Raw genomic sequence first — 20,756 nt, forward strand, 5'->3', positions numbered from 1 at the left:
ATTCTAGCATCTACCACCTACCAGGAGCCCATACATTCTAGCATCTACCAACTACCAGGAGTCCATACATTCTAGCATCTACCACCTACCAGGAGCCAATACATTCTACCATCTACCACCTACCAGGAGCCCATACATTCTAGCATCTACCACCTACCAGGAGCCCATACATTCTAGCATCTGTTTCCTACCAAGAGCCCAAACATTCTAGCATCTATCCCCTACCAGGAGACCATACATTCTTGTATCTATCCCCTACCAGGAGCCCACACATTCTATCATCTACCCCCTACCAGAAGCCGATACATTCTAGCATCTACCCCCTACCAGAAGCTCATACATTCTAGCATCTACCATTTACCAGGAGCCCATACATTCTAGCATCTACCACCTACCAGGAGCCCATACATTCTAGCATCTATTCCCTACCAGGAGCCCATACATTCTAGCATCTACCACCTACCAGGAGCCCATACATTCCAGCATCTATTACCTAGCATGAGCCCATACATTCTAGCATCTACCACCAACAAGGAGCCCATACATTCTAGCATCTATTCCATACCAAGAGCCCATATATTCTAGCATCTACCATCTTCCAAGAGCCCATACATTCTAGAATCTACCACCAACCAGGAGCCCATACATTCTAGCATCTACCACCTACGAGAAATTCCTACATTCTAGCATCTATTCCCTACCAGGCGCCCAGACATTCTAGAATCTACCACCTACCAGGAGCCCATACATTCTAGCATCTACCACCTACCAGGATCTCATACATTCTAGCATCTACCACCTACCAGGAGCCCATACATTCTAGCATCTATCCCCTACCTGAAGCCCATACATTCTAGCATCTACCACCTTCCAGGAGCCCATACATTCTAGCATTTATTCCCTACCAGGAGCCCATACATTCTAGCATCTACCACCTACCAGGAGCCCACACATTCCAGCATCTATTCCATACCAGGAGCCCATACATTCTAGCATCTACCACCTTCCAAGAGCCCATACATTCTAGCATCTACCACCTACCAGGAGCTCATACATTCTAGCATCTACCACATACCAGGAGCCCATACTTTCTAGAATCTACTCCCTACCAGGATCTCATACATTCTAGCATCTACCACCTACCAGGAGCCCATACATTCTAGAATCTACCACCTACCAGGAGCCCATACATTCTAGCATCTATCCCCTACCTGTAGCCCATACATTCTAGCATCTATTCCCTAACAGGAGCCCATACATTCTAGCATTTATTCCCTATGAGGAGCCCATACATTCTAGCATCTACCACCTACCAGGAGCCCATACATTCTAGCATCTACTCCCTACCAGGATCTCATACATTCTAGCATCTACCACCTACCAGGAGCCCATACATTCTAGCATCTACCACCTACCAGGAGCCCATACATTCTAGCATCTATCCCCTACCTGAAGCCCATACATTCTAGCATCTATTCCCTACCAGGAGCTCATACATTCTAGCATCTACCACCTACCAGTAGCCCACACATTCTAGCATCTACCACCTACCAAGAGCTCATACATTCTAGCATCTATTCCCTACCAGAAGCCCATACATTCTAGCATCTACCATTTACCAGGAGCCCATACATTCTAGCATCTACCACCTACCACAAACCCATACATTCTAGGATCTACCACCTACCAGGAGACCATACATTCTAGCATCTATCACCTACCTGGAGCCCATACATTCTAGCATTTACCAACTACCAGGTGCCCATACATTCTAGCATCTATTCCCTACCAGGAGCCCATACATTCTAGCATCTACCACCTACCAGGAGCCCATACAGTCTAGCACCTATCCCCTACCAGGAGCCCATACATTCTAGCATCTATTCCCTATCAGGAGCCCATACATTCTAGAATCTACCACCTACCGGGAGCCCATACATTCTAGCATCTTCCACCTACCAGGAGACCATACATTCTAGCATCTATCACCTACCTGGAGCCCATACATTCTAGCATTTACCAACTACCAGGTGACCATACATTCTAGCATCTATTCTCTACCAGTAGCCCATACATTCTAGCACCTATCCCCTACCTGAAGCCCATACATTCTAGCATCTATTCCCTACCAGGAGCCCATACATTCTAGCATCTATTCCCTAACAGGAGCCCATACATTCTAGCATCTACCACCTACCAGGAGCCCACACATTCCAGCATCTATTCCATACCAGGAGCCCATACATTCTAGCATCTACCACCTTCCAAGAGCCCATACATTCTAGCATCTACCACCTACAAGGAGGTCATACATTCTAGCATCTACCACCTACCAGGAATTCCTACATTCTAGCATCTATTCCCTAATAGGAGCCCATACATTCTAGCATCTACCACCTACCAGGAGCCCATACATTCTAGCATCTACTCCCTACCAGGATCTCATACATTCTAGCATCTACCACCTACCAGGAGCCCATACATTCTAGCATCTACCACCTACCAGGAGCCCATACATTCTAGCATCTATCCCCTACCTGAAGCCCATACCTTCTGGCATCTATTCCCTACCAGGAGCCCATACATTCTAGTATCTACCACCTACCAGGAGCCCATACATTCTAGCATCTACCACCTACCAGGAGCCCATACATTCTAGCATCTACCACATACCAGGAGCCCATACATTCTAGCATCTATTCCCTACCAGGAGCCCATACATTCTAGCATCTACAACCTACCAGGAACCCACACATTCTAGCATCTATTCCCTACCAGGAGCTCATACATTCTAGCATCTACCACCTAGCAGTAGCCCATGCATTCTAGCATCTACCACCTACCAAGAGCTCATACATTCTAGCATCTATTCCCTACCAGGAGCCCATACATTCTAGCATCTACCACCAACAAGAAGCCCATACATTTTAGCCTCTATTCCCGACCAGGAGCCCATATATTCTAGCATCTATTCCCTACCAGGTGCCCATACATTCTAGCATCTACCACCTACCAGGAACCCATACATTCTAGCATCTACCACCTACCAGGAGCCCATACATTCTAGCATCTACCAACTACCAGGAGTCCATACATTCTAGCATCTACCACCTACCAGGAGCCCATACATTCTACCATCTACCACCTACCAGGAGCCCATACATTCTAGCATCTACCACCTACCAGGAGCCCATACATTCTAGCATCTGTTTCCTACCAAGAGCCCAAACATTCTAGCATCTATCCCCTACCAGGAGACCATACATTCTTGTATCTATCCCCTACCAGGAGCCCACACATTCTATCATCTACCCCCTACCAGAAGCCGATACATTCTAGCGTCTACCCCCTACCAGAAGCTCATACATTCTAGCATCTACCATTTACCAGGAGCCCATACATTCTAGCATCTACCACCTACCACAAACCCATACATTCTAGAATCTACCACCTACCGGGAGCACATACATTCTAGCATCTATTCCCTACCAGGAGCCCATACATTCTAGCATCTACCACCTACAAGAAGCCCATACATTTTAGCCTCTATTCCCGACCAGGAGCCCATATATTCTAGCATCTATTCCCTACCAGGTGCCCATACATTCTAGCATCTACCACCTACCAGGAACCCATAAATTCTAGCATCTACCACCTACCAGGAGCCCATACATTCTAGCATCTACCAACTACCAGGAGTCCATACATTCTAGCATCTACCACCTACCAGGAGCCAATACATTCTACCATCTACCACCTACCAGGAGCCCATACATTCTAGCATCTACCACCTACCAGGAGCCCATACATTCTAGCATCTGTTTCCTACCAAGAGCCCAAACATTCTAGCATCTATCCCCTACCAGGAGACCATACATTCTTGTATCTATCCCCTACCAGGAGCCCACACATTCTATCATCTACCCCCTACCAGAAGCCGATACATTCTAGCATCTTCCCCCTACCAGAAGCTCATACATTCTAGCATCTACCATTTACCAGGAGCCCATACATTCTAGCATCTACCACCTACCACAAACCCATACATTCTAGAATCTACCAGCTACCGGGAGCCCATACATTCTAGCATCTACCACCTACCAGGAGACCATACATTCTAGCATCTATCACCTACCTGGAGCCCATACATTCTAGCATTTACCAACTACCAGGTGCCCATACATTCTAGCATCTATTCCCTACCAGGAGCCCATACATTCTAGCATCTACCACCTACCAGGAGCCCATACATTCTAGCAACTATCCCCTACCAGGAGCCCATACATTCTAGCATCTATTCCCTATCAGGAGCCCATACATTCTAGAATCTACCATCTACCGGGAGCCCATACATTCTAGCATCTACCACCTACCAGGAGACCATACATTCTAGCATCTATCACCTACCTGGAGCCCATACATTCTAGCATTTACCAACTACCAGGTGCCCATACATTCTAGCATCTTTTCTCTACCAGTAGCCCATACATTCTAGCACCTATCCCCTGCCTGAAGCCCATACATTCTAGCATCTATTCCCTACCAGGAGCCCATACATTCTAGCATCTACAACCTTCCAGGAACCCATACATTCTAGCATCTATTCCCTACCAGGAGCTCATACATTCTAGCATCTACCACCTACCAGTAGCCCATACATTCTAGCATCTACCACCTACCAGGAGCCCATACATTCTAGCATCTATTCCCTACCAGGAGCCCATACATTCTAGCATCTACCACCTACCAGAAGCCCATACATTCTAGCATCTATTCCCGACCAGGAGCCCATACATTCTAGCATCTATTCCCAACCTGGTGCCCATACATTCTAGCATCTACCAACTACCAGGAGCCCATACATTCTACCATCTACCACCTACCAGGAGCCCATACATTCTAGCATCTACCACCTACCAGGAGCCCATACATTCTAGCATCTGTTTCCTACCAAGAGCCCAAACATTCTAGCATCTATCGCCTACCAGGAGACCATACATTCTTGCATCTATCCCCTACCAGGAGCCCACACATTCTATCATCTACCCCCTACCAAAAGCCGATACATTCTAGCATCTACCCCCTACCAGAAGCTCATACATTCTAGCATCTACCATTTACCAGGAGCCCATACATTCTAGCATCTACCACCTACCACAAACCCATACATTCTAGAATCTACCACCTACCGGGAGCCTATACATTCTAGCACCTATCCCCTACCAGGAGCCCATACATTCTAGCATCTATTCCCTATTAGGAGCCCATACATTCTAGTATCTACCACCTACCAGGAGACCATACATTCTAGCATCTATCACCTACCTGGAGCCCATACATTCTAGCATTTACCAACTACCAGGTGCCCATACATTCTAGCATCTATTCCCTACCAGGAGCCCATACATTCTAGCATCTACCACCTACCAGGAGCCTATACATTCTAGCACCTATCCCCTACCAGGAGCCCATACATTCTAGCATCTATTCCCTATCAGGAGCCCATACATTCTAGAATCTACCACCTACCGTGAGCCCATACATTCTAGCATCTACCACCTACCAGGAGACCATACATTCTAGCATCTATCACCTACCTGGAGCCCATACATTCTAGCATTTACCAACTACCAGGTGCCCATACATTCTAGCATCTATTCTCTACCAGTAGCCCATACATTCTAGCACCTATCCCCTACCTGAAGCCCATACATTCTAGCATCTATTCCCTACCAGGAGCCCATACATTCTAGCATCTACCACCTACCAGTAGCCCATACATTCTAGCATCTACCACCTACCAGAAGCCCATACATTCTAGCATCTATTCCCTACCAGGAGCCCATACATTCTAGCATCTACCACCTACCAGAAGCCCATACATTCTAGCATCTATTTCCGACCAGGAGCCCATACATTCTAGCATCTATTCCCAACCTGGTGCCCATACATTCTAGCATCTACCACCTACCAGGAACCCATACATTCTAGCATTTACCACCTACCAGGAGCCCATACATTCTAGCATATACCAACTACCAGGAGTCCATACATTCTAGCATCTACCACCTACCAGGAGCCCATACATTCTACCATCTACCACCTACCAGGAGCCCATACATTCTAGCATCTACCACCTACCAGAAGCCCATACATTCTAGCATCTGTTTCCTACCAAGAGCCCAAACATTCTAGCATCTATCCCCCACCAGGAGCCCATACATTCTTCCATCTATCCCCTACCAGGAGCCCACACTTTCTAGCATCTACCCCCTGCCAGAAGCCCATACATTCTAGCATCTACCCCCTACCAGAAGCCCATACATTCTAGCATCTACCATTTACCAGGAGCCCATACATTCTAGCATCTACCACCTACCACAAACCCATACATTCTAGAATCTACCACCTACCGGGAACCCATACATTCTAGCATCTACCACCTACCAGGAGCCCATACATTCTAGCATCTACCACCTACCAGGAGCCCATACATTCTAGCATTTACCAACTACCAGGTGCCCATACATTCTAGCATCTATTCCCTACCAGGAACCCATACATTCTAGCATCTACCCACTACCAGAAGCCCATACATTCTAGCATCTACCACCTACCAGGGGCCCATACATTCTAGCATGCACCACCTACTAGGAGCCCATACATTCTGGCATCTACCACCTACCAGGAGCCCATACATTCTAGCTTCTACCACCTACCAGGAGCCCATACATTCTAGCATCTACCACATACCAGGAGCCCATACATTCTAGCATCTATTCCCTACCAGGAGCCCATACATTCCAGCATATACCACCTACCAGGAGCCCATACATTCTAGCATCTACCATCTACCAGGAGCCCATACATTCTAGCATCTATTCAGTACCAGGAGCCCATACATTCTAGCATCTACCACCTACCAGGAGCCCATACATTCTAGCATCTATTCCATACCAGGAGCCCATACATTCTGGCATCTACCATCTTCCAAGAGCACATACATTCTAGAATCTACCACCTACCAGGAGCTCATACATTCAAGCATCTAACACATACCAGGAATTCCTACATTCTAGCATCTATTCCCTACCTGGCGCCCAGAAATTCTAGCATCTACCACCTACCAGGAGCCCATACATTCTAGCATCTACCACCTACCAGGATCTCATACATTCTAGCATCTACCACCTACCAGGAGCCCATACATTCTAGCATCTATCCCCTACCTGAAGCCCATACATTCTAGCATCTACCACCTACCAGGAGCCCATACATTCTATCATCTATTCCCTACCTGGAGCCCATACATTCTAGCATCTGTCTCCTACCAGGAACCCATACATTCTAGCATCTACCTCCTACCAGAAGCCCATACATTCTAGCATCTAACACCTACCAGGAGCCCATACATTCTAGCATATACCACCTACTAGGAGCCCATACATTCTGGCATCTACCACCTACCAGGAGCCCATACATTCTAGCTTCTAACACCTACCAGGAGCCCATACATTCTAGCATCTACCACCTACCAGGAGCCCATACATTCTAGCATCTATTCCCTACCAGGAGCCCATACATTCTAGCATATACCACCTACCAGGAGCCCATACATTCTAGCATCTACCACCTACCAGGAGCCCATACATTCTAGCATCTATTCCCTACCAGGAGCCCACACATTCTAGCATCTACCATCTACCAGGAGCCCATACATTCTAGCATCTATTACCTACCAGGAGCCCATACATTCTAGCATCTACCACCGACCAGGAGCTCACACATTCTAGCATCTATTCCATACCAGGAGCCCATACATTCTAGAATCTACCACCTACCAGGAGCTCATACATTCAAGCATCTACCACCTACCAGGAATTCCTACATTCTAGCATCTATTCCCTACCAGGAGCCCAGTCATTCTAGCATCTACCACCTACCAGGAGCCCATACATTCTAGCATCTACCACCTACCAGGATCTCATACATTCCAGCATCTACCACCTACCAGGAGCCCATACATTCTAGCATCTATCCCCTACCTGATGACCATACAATCTAGCATCTATTCCCTACCAGGAGCCCATACATTCTAGCATCTATTCCTTATCAGGAGCCCATACATTCTAGCATCTACCACCTTCCATGAGCCCATACATTCTAGCATCTACCACCTACCAGGAGCATATATATTCTAGCATCTACCACCTACCAGGAGCCCATGCATTCTAGCATCTACCACCTACCATGAGCCCATACATTCTAGCATCTACCACATACCAGGAGCCCATACATTCTAGCATCTATTCCCTACCAGGAGAGCAAACAGTCTAGCATCTACCACCTACCAGGAGCCCATACATTCTAGCATCTACCACCCACCAGGAGCCCATACATTATAGCATCTATTTCTTACCAGGAGCCCAAACAGTCTAGTATATACCACCTACCAGGAGCCCATACATTCTAGCATCTATTCCCTACCAGGAGCCCATACATGCTAGCATCTACCACCTTCCAGGTGCCCATAAACACTAGCATCTACCACCTACCAGGAGCCCATGCATTTTAGATTCTACCACCTACCAGGAGCCCATACATTCTAGAATCTACCACCTACCAGGAGCCCATACATTCTAGCATTTATTTATTACCAGGAGCCCATACATTCTAGCATCTACCACCTACCAGGAGCACATACATTCTAGCATCTACCACCTACTAGGAGCCCACACATTCTAGCATCTATTCCCTACCAGGAGCCCATACATTCTAGCATCTATTCCCTACAGGAGCTCATACATTCTAGTATCTACCTCCTACCAGGAGCCCATATATTCTAGCATCTACCACCTACCAGGATCCCATACATTCTGGCATCTCCACCTACCAGGAGCCCATACATTCTAGCATCTATCCCCTACCAGGAGCCCATACATTCTAGCATCTAACACCTACCAGGAGCCCATACATTCTAACATCTACCACCTACCAGGAGGCCATACATTCTAGCATCTACCACCTACCAGGAGGCCATACATTCTAGAATCTACCACCTACCAGGAGCCCATACATTCTAGCATCTATTCCCTACCAGAAGCCCATACATTCTAGCATCTACCTCTCACCAGGAGCCCATACATTCTAGCATCTATTCCCTACCAGGAGCCCATACATTCTAGCATCTACCACCTACCAGGAGCCCATACATCCTAGCATCTATTCCCTACCAGGAGCCCATACGTTCTAGAATCTACCACCTACCAGGAGCCCATACATTCTAGCATCTATTCCCTACGAGGAGAACATACATTCTAGCCTCTACCACCTACCAGGAGCCCACACATTCTAGCATCTACCACCTACCAGGAGCCCATACATTTTAGCATCTATCACCTACCAGCAGCCCATACATTCTAGAATCTACCACCTACCAGGAGCCCATACATTCTAGCATCTACCACGTACCAGGAGCACAAACATTCTAGCATCTACCACCTACCAGGAGCCCATACATTCTAGCATCTATTCCCAACCAGGAGCCCATACATTCTAGCATCTACAACCTACCAGGAGCCCATACAATCTAGCATCTAACACTTACCAGGAGCCCATACATTCTAGCATCTACCACCTACCAACAGTCCATACATTCTAGCATCTAACCCCTGCCAGGAGCCCATACATTCTAGCATCTACCACCTACCAGGAGCCCATACATTCTAGCATCTACCACCTACCAGGAGCCCATACATTCTAGCACCTATCCCCTACCAGGAGCCCATACATTCTAGCATCTCCCACCTACCTGGAGCCCATGCATTCAAGCATCTACTACCTACCAGGAGCCCATACATTCTAGCATCTATTCCCTACCAGGAGCCCACACATTCTAGCATCTACCCACTACCAGAAGCCTATACATTCTAGCATCTACAACCTACCAGGAGCCCATACATTCTAGCATCTATCCCCTACCAGGAGTCCATACATTCTAGCATCTACCACCTACCAGGAGCCCATACATTCTAGCATCTACCACCTAAAAGGAGCCCATACGTTCCAGCATCTACCACATACCAGGAGCCCATTCTTTCTAGCATCTACCACCTACCAGGAGTCCATTTATTCTAGCATCTACAGCTACCAGGAGTCCATACATTCTAGCATATATCCCCTACTAGGAGCCCATCCATTCTAGCATCTACCACATACCACGAGCCTATACATTCTAGCATCTATTCCCTACAAGGACCCCACACATTCTAGCATCTACCACCTACCAGGAGCCCATACATTCTAGTATCTACCACCTACCAGGAGCCCATACATTCTAGCATCTACCACCTACCAGGAGCACATACATTCTAGAATCTACCACCTAACAGGAGCCCATACCTTCTAGCTTCTAATCCCTACCAGAAGCCCCTACATTCTAGCATCTACCACCTACCAGGAGCCCATTCAATCTAGCATCTACCACCTACCAGGAGCCCATGCATTCTAGCATCTACCACCTACCAAGAGTCCATACATTCTAGCATCTAACCCCTACCAGGAGCCCATACATTCTATCATCTACAACCTACCAGGAGCCCATATATTCTAGCATCTACCACCTACCAGGAGCCCATACATTAAAGCACCTATCCCCTACCAGGAGCCCATACATTCAAGCATCTCCCACCTACCAGGAGCCCATACATTCAAGCATCTACTACCTACCAGGAGCCCATACATTCTACCATCTATTCCCTACCAGGAGCCCATACATTCTAGCATTTACCCACTACCAGAAGCCTATACATTCTAGCATCTACCGCATATCAGGAGCCCATACATTCTAGCATCTATCGCCTACCAGGAGCCCATACATTCTAGCTTCTACCACCTACCAGGAGCCCATACATTCTAGCATCTACCACCTACCAGGAGCCCATACGTTCTAGCATCTACCACCTACCAGGAGCTCATACTTTCTACCATCTACCACCTACCAGGAGCCCATTTATTCTAGCATCTACCATCTACCAGGAGTCCATACATTCTAGCATCTATCCCCTACTAGGAGCCCATACATTCTAGCATCTACCACATACCAGGAGCCCATACATTCTAGCATCTATTCCCTACAAGGAGCCCATACATTATAGCATCTATCCCCTATCAGGAGCCCATACATTCTAGCATCTACCCCCTACAAGAAGCCCATACATTCTAGCATCTACCAATTACCAGGAGCCATACATTCTAGCATCTATTCCCTACCAGGAGCCCACACATTCTAGCATATACCACCTACCAGGAGCCCATACATTCTAGCATCTACCACCTACCAGGAGCCCATACATTCTAGCATCTATTCCCTACCAGGAGCCCATACATTCTAGCATCTACCACCTGCCAGGAGCCCATACATTCTAGCATCTATTCCCTACCAGGAGCCCATACATTCTAGCATCTACCACATACCAGGAGCCCATACATTCTAGCATCTACCACCTACCAGTCGCCCATACATTATAGCATCTATTCCCTACAAGGAGCCCATACATTCTAGCATCTATCCCCTATCAGGATCCCATACATTCTAGTATCTACCCCCTGCCAGAAGCCCATACATTCTAGAATCTACCACTCACCAGGAGCCCATACATTCTAGCATCTATTCTCTACAAGGAGCCCACACATTCTAGCATCTACCACCTACCAGGAGCCCATACATTCTAGCATCTACCACCTACCAGGAGCCCATACATTCTAGCATCTATTCCCTACCAGGAGCCCATACATTCTAGCATCTACCACCTACCAGGAGTCCATACATTCTAGCATCTACCACCTACCAGGAGCCCATACATTCTAGCATCTATTCCATACCAGCAGCCCATACATTCTAGCATCTACCACCTACCAGGAGCCCATACATTCTAGCATCTACCACCTACCAGGAGCCCATACATCCTAGCATCTATTCCCTACCAGGAGCTCATAAATTCTAGCATCTACCACCTACCAGGAGCCCATACATTTTAGCATCTACCACCTACCAGGAGCCAATACATTCTAGCATCTATTCCCTACCAGGAGCCAATACATTCTAGCATCTACCACCTACCAGGAGCTCATACATTCTAGCATCTACCACCTACAAGGAGCCCACACATTCTAGCATCTAATCCCTACCATGAGCCCATACATCCTAGCATCTACCACATACCAGAAGCCCATACATTCTATTATCTACCACATACCAGGACATGCTATACATTCTAGCATCTCTTCCCTATCAGGAGGCCATACATTCTAGCATCTACTACCTACCAGGAGCCCATACATTCTAGCATCTATCACCTACCTGGAGCCCATACATTCTAGAGTCTACCACCTACCAGGAGCCCACACATTCTAGCATCTACCACCTACCAGGAGCACATACATTCTAGAATCTACCACCTACCAGGAGCCCATACATTCTAGCTTCTAATCCCTACCAGAAGCCCATACATTCTAGCATCTACCACCTACCAGGAGCCCATACAATCTAGCATCTACCACCTACCAAGAGTCCATACATTCTAGCATCTAACCCCTACCAGGAGCCCATACATTCTAGCATCTATTACCTACCAGGAGCCCATACATTCAAGCATCTCCCACCTACCAGAAGCCCATACATTCTAGCATTTACCCTCTATCAGGAGCCCATACATTCTAGCATTTATCGCCTACCAGGAGCCCATACATTCTAGCTTCTACCACCTACCAGGAGCCCATATGTTCTAGCTTCTACCACCTACCAGGAGCCCATACTTTCTAGCATCTACCACCTACCAGGAGCCCATTTATTCTAGCATCTACCACCTACCAGGAGTCCATACATTCTAGCATCTATCCCCTACTAGGAGCCCATACATTCTAGCATCTACCACATACCAGGAGCCCATGCATTCTAGCATCTACCACCTACCAGGAGCCCATACATTCTAGCATCTATTCCCTACAAGGAGCCCATACATTATAGCATCTATCCCCTATCAGGAGCCCATACATGCTAGCATCTACCTCCTACAAGAAGCCCATACATTCTAGCATCTACCAATTACCAGGAGCCATACATTCTAGCATGTATTCCCTACCAGGAGCCCACACATTCTAGCATCTACCACCTACCAGGAGCCCATACATTCTAGCATCTACCACCTACCAGGAGCCCATACATTCTAGCATCTATTCCCTACCAGGAGCCCATACATTCTAGCTTCTACCACCAGCCAGGAGCCCATACATTCTAGCATCTACCACCTACCAGGAGCCCATACATTCTAGCATCTATTCCCTACCAGGAGCCCATACATCCTAGCATCTACCACCTACCAGGAGCCCATACATTCTAGCATCTACCACCTACCAGGAGCCCATACATCCTAGCATCTATTCCCTACCAGGAGCCCATACATTCTTGCATCTACCACCTACCAGGAGCCCATACATTCAAGCATCTACCACCTACCAGGAGCCAATACATTCTAGCATCTATTCCCTAGCAGGGGCCCATACATTCTAGCATCTATTCCCTACCAGGTGCCCATGCAATCTAGCATCTACCACCTACCAGGAGTCCATACATTCAAGCATCTACCACCTACCAGGAGCCCATACATTCTAGCATCTACCACATACCAAGAGCCCATACATTCTAACATCTACCACCAGCCAGGTGCCCATACATTCTAGCATCTATTCCCTATCAGGAGCCAATACATTCTAGCATCTACCACCTACCAGGATCTCATACATTCTAGCGTCTACCACCTACCAGGAGCCCATGAATTCTAGCATCTACCACCTACCAGGAGCCCATACATTCTAGCATCTATTCCCTACAAGGAGCCCATACATTCTAGCATCTAATCCCTACCAGGAGCACATACATTCTAGCATCTACTATCTACCAGGAGCCCATACATTCTAGCATCTATCACCTACCTGGAGCCCATACATTCTAGCATCTACCACCTACCAGGAGCCCATACATTCTAGCATCTACCACCTACCAGGAGCCCATACATTCAAGCCTCTACCACCTACAAGGAGCCCACACATTCTAGCATCTAATCCCTACCAGGAGCACATACATTCTAGCATCTACTATCTACCAGGAGCCCATACATTCTAGCATCTATCACCTACCTGGAGCCCATACATTCTAGCATCTACCACCTACCAGGAGCCCATACATTCTAGCATCTACCACCTACCAGGAGCCCATACATTCTAGCATCTACCACCTACCAGGAGCCCATACATTCTAGCATCTATTCCCTACCAGAAGCCCATACATTCTAGCATCTACCACCTACCAGGAGCCCATACATTCTAGCATCTACCACCTACCAGGAGCCCATACATTCTATCATCTACCACCTACCAGGAGCCCATACATTCTAGCATCTAACACCTACCAGGAGCCCATACATTCTAGCATCTATTCAATACAAGGAGCCCATACATTCTAGCATCTACCACCTAACAGGAGCCAATATATTCTAGCATCTACCTCCTACCAGGAGCCCATACATTCTAGCATCTATTCCCTACCAGGAGCACATACATTCTAGCCTCTACCACCTCTCAGGAGCCCATACTTTCTAGCATCTACCACCTACCAGGAGCCCATACATTTTAGCATCTACCACCTACTAGGGCCCATACATTCTAGCATCTACCAGCTACCAAGAGCCCATATATTCTAGAATCTACCACCTACCAGGAGCCCATACATTCTAGCATCTACCACCTTCCAGGAGCCCATACATTCTAGCATCTATTTATTACCAGGAGCCCATACATTCTAGCATCTACCAACTACAAGGAGCACATACAATCTAGCATCTACCACCTACCAGGAGCCCATACATTCTAGCATCTATCCCCCCTACCAGGAGCCCATACATTCTAGCATCTACCACTTACCAGGAGGCCATACATTCTAGCATCTACCACCTACCAGGAGCCCATACTTTCAAGCATCTACCACGTACCAGGAGCCCATATATTCTAGCATCTACCACCTACTAGGAGCCCATACATTCTAGCATCTATTCCCTACCAGGAGCCCATACATTCTAGCATCTACCACCTACCAGGAGTCCTTAAATTCTAGCATCTACCACCTACCAGGAGTCCATACATTCTAGCATCCACCACCTACCAGGAGCCCATACAATCTAGCATCTACCACCTACCAGGAGCCCATACATTTTAGCATCTATTCCCTACCAGGAGCCCATGCATTCTAGCATCTACCACCTACCAGGAGCCCATACATTCTAGCTTCTACCACCTACCAGGAGCCCATACATTCTAGCATCTATTCCCTACCAGGAGCCCATACATTCTAGCATCTACCACCTACCAGGAGCCCATACATTCTAGCATCTACCACGTACCAGGAGCCCATACATTCTAGCATCTACTACCTACCAGGAGTCCATACATTCTAGCATTTATCCCCTACCAGGAGCCCATACATTCTAGCATCTACCACCTACCAGGAGCCCATAAATTCTAGCATCTACCACCTACCAGGAGCCCATACATTCTAGCATCTATCCCCTACCAGGAGCCAATACATTCTAGCATCTCCCACCTGCCAGGAGCCCATACATTCTAGCATCTACTACCTACCAGGAGCCCATACATTCTAGAATCTATTCCCTACCAGGAGCCAATATATTCTAGCATCTACACACTAACTGAAGCCCATACATTCTAGCATCTACCACCTACCAGGAGCCCATACATTCTAGCATCAATCCCCTACCAGGAGCCCATACGTTCTATCATCTACCACCTACCAGGAGTCCATACATTCTAGCATCTACCACCTACCAGGAGCCCATAGGTTCTAGCATCTACCACCGACCAGGAACCCATACATTCTAACATCTATTCCCTACCAGGAGCCCATACATTCTAGCATCTACCACCTACAAGGAGCCCATACATTCTAGCATCTACCACCTACCAGGAGCCCATTTATTCTAGCATCTACCACATACCCGGAGTCCATACATTCTAGCATCTACCACCTACCAGGAGCCCATTTATTCTAGCATCTACCACCTACCAGGAGTCCATACATTCTAGCATCTATCGCCTACCAGGAGCCCATACATTCTAGCATCTATTCCCTACCAGGAGCCCATACATTCTAGCATCTACCACCTACCAGGAGCCCATACATTCTAGCATCTACCACCTACCAGGAGCCCATACATTCTAGCATCTACCACCTACCAGGAGCCCATACATTCTAGAATCTACCACCTACCAGGAGCCCATACATTCTAGCATCTACCACCTACCAGGAGCCTATACATTCTAGCATCTACCACCTACCAGGAGGCCATACATTCTAGCATCTACCACCTACCAGGAGCCCATACATTCTAGCATCTACCACCTACCAGGAGCCCATACATTCTAGCATCTATTCCCTACCAGGAGCCCATACATTCTAGCATCTAACACCTACCAGGAGTGCTTACATTCTAGCATCTACCATCTACCAGGAGTCCATACATTCTAGCATCTACCACCTACTAGGTGTCCATACATTCTAATATCTACCACCTACCAGGAGCCCATACATTCTAGCATCTACCACAGACCAGGAGCCAATACATTTTAGCATCTATTCCCTACCAGGAGCCTATACATTCTAGCATCTACCACCTTCCAGGAGCCCATACATTCTAGCATCTATTCCCTACCAGGAGCCCATACATTCTAGCATCTACCACCTAACAGGAGCCAATATATTCTAGCATCTACCACCTACCAGGAGCCCATACATTCTAGCATATATTCCCTACCAGGAGCACATACATTCTAGCCTCTACCACCTATCAGGAGCCCATACTTTCTAGCATCTACAACCTACCAGGAGCCCATACATTTTAGCATCTACCATCTACTAGGATCCCATACATTGTAGCATCTACCAGCTACCAAGAGCCCATACATTCTAGAATCTGCCACCTACCAGGAGCCCATACATTCTAGCATCTACCACCTACCAGGAGCCCATACATTCTAGCATCTATATATTACCAGGAGCCCATACATTCTAGCATCTACCAACAACAAGGAGCCCATACAATCTAGCATCTACCACCTACCAGGAGCCCATATATTCTAGCATCTATTCCCCCTACCAGGAGCCCATACATTCTAGCATCTACCACTTAGCAGGAGGCCATACATTCTGGCATCTACCACCTACCAGGAGCCCATACTTTCTGGCATCTACCACGTACCAGGAGCCCATATATTCTAGCATCTACCACCTACTAGGAGCCCATACATTCTAGCATCTATTCCCTACCAGGAGCCCATACATTCTAGCATCTACCACCTACCATGAGTCCTTAAATTCTAGCATCTACCACCTACCAGGAGTCCATACATTCTAGCATCCACCACCTACCAGGAGCCCATAAAATCTAGCATCTACCACCTACCAGGAGCCCATACATTTTAGCATCTATTCCCTACCAGGAGCCAATGCATTCTAGCATCTACCACCTACCAGGAGCCCATACATTCTAGCATCCACCACCTACCAGGAGCCCATACATTCTAGCATCTATTCCCTACCAGGAGCCCATACATTCTAGCATCTACCACCTACCAGGAGCCCATACATTCTAGCATCTACCACCTACCAGGAGCCCATACATTCTAGCATCTACCAACTACCAGGAGTCCATACATTCTAGCATCTATCCCCTACCAGGAGCCCATACATTCTAGCATCTACCACCTACCAGGAGCCCATAAATTCTAGCATCTACCACCTACCAGGAGCCCATACATTCTAGCATCTACCACCTACCAGGAGCCCATACATTCTAGCATCTATTCCCTACCAGGAGCCCATACTTTCTAGCATCTACCACCTACCAGGAGCCCATATATTTTAGCATCTACCACCTACTAGGAGCCCATACATTCTAGCATCTACCAGCTACCAAGAGCCCATATATTCTAGAATCTACCACCTACCAGGAGCCCATACATTCTAGCATCTACCACCTTCCAGGAGCCCATACATTCTAGCATCTATTTATTACCAGGAGCCCATACATTCTAGCATCTACCAACTACAAGGAGCACATACAATCTAGCATCTACCACCTACCAGGAGCCCATACATTCTAGCATCTATCCCCCCTACCAGGAGCCCATACATTCTAGCATCTACCACTTACCAGGAGGCCATACATTCTAGCATCTACCACCTACCAGGAGCCCATACTTTCAAGCATCTACCACGTACCAGGAGCCCATATATTCTAGCATCTACCACCTACTAGGAGCCCATACATTCTAGCATCTATTCCCTACCAGGAGCCCATACATTCTAGCATCTACCACCTACCAGGAGTCCTTAAATTCTAGAATCTACCACCTACCAGGAGTCCATACATTCTAGCATCCACCACCTACTAGGAGCCCATACAATCTAGCATCTACCACCTACCAGGAGCCTATACATTTTAGCATCTATTCCCTACCATGAGCCCATGCATTCTAGCATCTACCACCTACCAGGAGCCCATACATTCTAGCATCTACCACCTACCAGGAGCCCATACATTCTAGCATCTATTCCCTACCAGGAGCCCATACATTCTAGCATCTACCACCTACCAGGAGCCCATACATTCTAGCATCTACCACGTACCAGGAGCCCATATATTCTAGCATCTACCACCTACCAGGAGTCCATACATTCTAGCATCTATCCCCTACCAGGAGCCCATACATTCTAGCATCTACCACCTACCAGGAGCCCATAAATTCTAGCATCTACCACCTACCAGGAGCCCATACATTCTAGCATCTATCCCCTACCAGGAGCCAATACATTCTAGCATCTCCCACCAGCCAGGAGCCCATACATTCTAGCATCTACTACCTACCAGGAGCCCATACATTCTAGCATCTATTCCCTACCAGGAGCCAATATATTCTAGCATCTACACACTACCTGAAGCCCATACATTCTAGCATCTACCACCTACCAGGAGCCCATACATTCTAGCATCAATCCCCTACCAGGAGCCCATACGTTCTATCATCTACCACCTACCAGGAGCCCATACATTCTAGCATCTACCACCTACCAGGAGCCCATACGTTCTAGCATCTACCACCGACCAGGAACCCATACATTCTAACATCTATTCCCTACCAGGAGCCCATGCATTCTAGCATCTACCACCTACCAGGAGCCCATACATTCTAGCATCTACCACCTACCAGGAGCCCATTTATTCTAGCATCTACCACCTACCAGGAGTCCATTCATTCTAGCATCTACCACCTACCAGGAGCCCATTTATTCTAGCATCTACCACCTACCAGGAGTCCATACATTCTAGCATCTATCGCCTACCAGAAGCCCATACATTCTAGCATCTATTCCCTACCAGGAGCCCATACATTCTAGCATCTACCACCTACCAGGAGCCCATACATTCTAGCATCTACTACCTACCAGGAGCCCATACATTCTAGCATCTACCACCTACCAGGAGCCCATACATTCTAGCATCTACCACCTACCAGGAGCCCATACATTCTAGCATCTACCACCTACCAGGAGCCCATACATTCTAGCATCTACCACCTACCAGGAGCCCATACATTCTAGCATCTATTCCCTACCAGGAGCCAATACATTCTAGCATCTAACACCTACCAGGAGTGCTTACATTCTAGCATCTACCATCTACCAGGAGTCCATACATTCTAGCATCTACCAACTACTAGGAGCCCATACATTCTAATATCTACCACCTACCAGGAGCCCATACATTCTAGCATCTACCACAGACCAAGAGCCAATACATTTTAGCATCTATTCCCTACCAGGAGCCTATACATTCTAGCATCTACCACCTTCCAGGAGCCCATACATTCTAGCATCTATTCCCTACCAGGAGCCCATACATTCTAGCATCTACCACCTAACAGGAGCCAATATATTCTAGCATCTACCACCTACCAGGAGCCCATACATTCTAGCATCTATTCCCTACCAGGAGCACATACATTCTAGCCTCTACCACCTATCAGGAGCCCATACTTTCTAGCATCTACAACCTACCAGGAGCCCATACATTTTAGCATCTACCATCTACTAGGATCCCATACATTGTAGCATCTACCAGCTACCAAGAGCCCATACATTCTAGAATCTACCACCTACCAGGAGCCCATACATTCTAGCATCTACCACCTACCAGGAGCCCATACATTGTAGCATCTATTTATTACCAGGAGCTCATACATTCTAGCATCTACCAACTACAAGGAGCCCATACAATCTAGCATCTACCACCTACCAGGAGCCCATACATTCTAGCATCTATCCCCCCTACCAGGAGCCCACACATTCTAGCATCTACCACTTACCAGGAGGCCATACATTCTAGCATCTACCACCTACCAGGAGCCCATACTTTCTAGCATCTACCACATACCAGGAGCCCATATATTCTAGCAGCTACCACCTACTAGGAGCCCATACATTCTAGCATCTATTCCCTACCAGGAGCCCATACATTCTAGCATCTACCACTTACCAGGAGTCCTTAAATTCTAGCATCTACCACCTACCAGGAGTCCATACATTCTAGCATCCACCAACTACCAGGAGCCCATACAATCTAGCATTT

This window comes from Phyllobates terribilis, unplaced genomic scaffold (genome assembly GCF_046119375.1).
Source record: "Phyllobates terribilis strain yellow unplaced genomic scaffold, ASM4611937v1 Scaffold_26__1_contigs__length_17865784, whole genome shotgun sequence".
NCBI classification, from domain to species: domain Eukaryota; kingdom Metazoa; phylum Chordata; class Amphibia; order Anura; family Dendrobatidae; genus Phyllobates; species Phyllobates terribilis.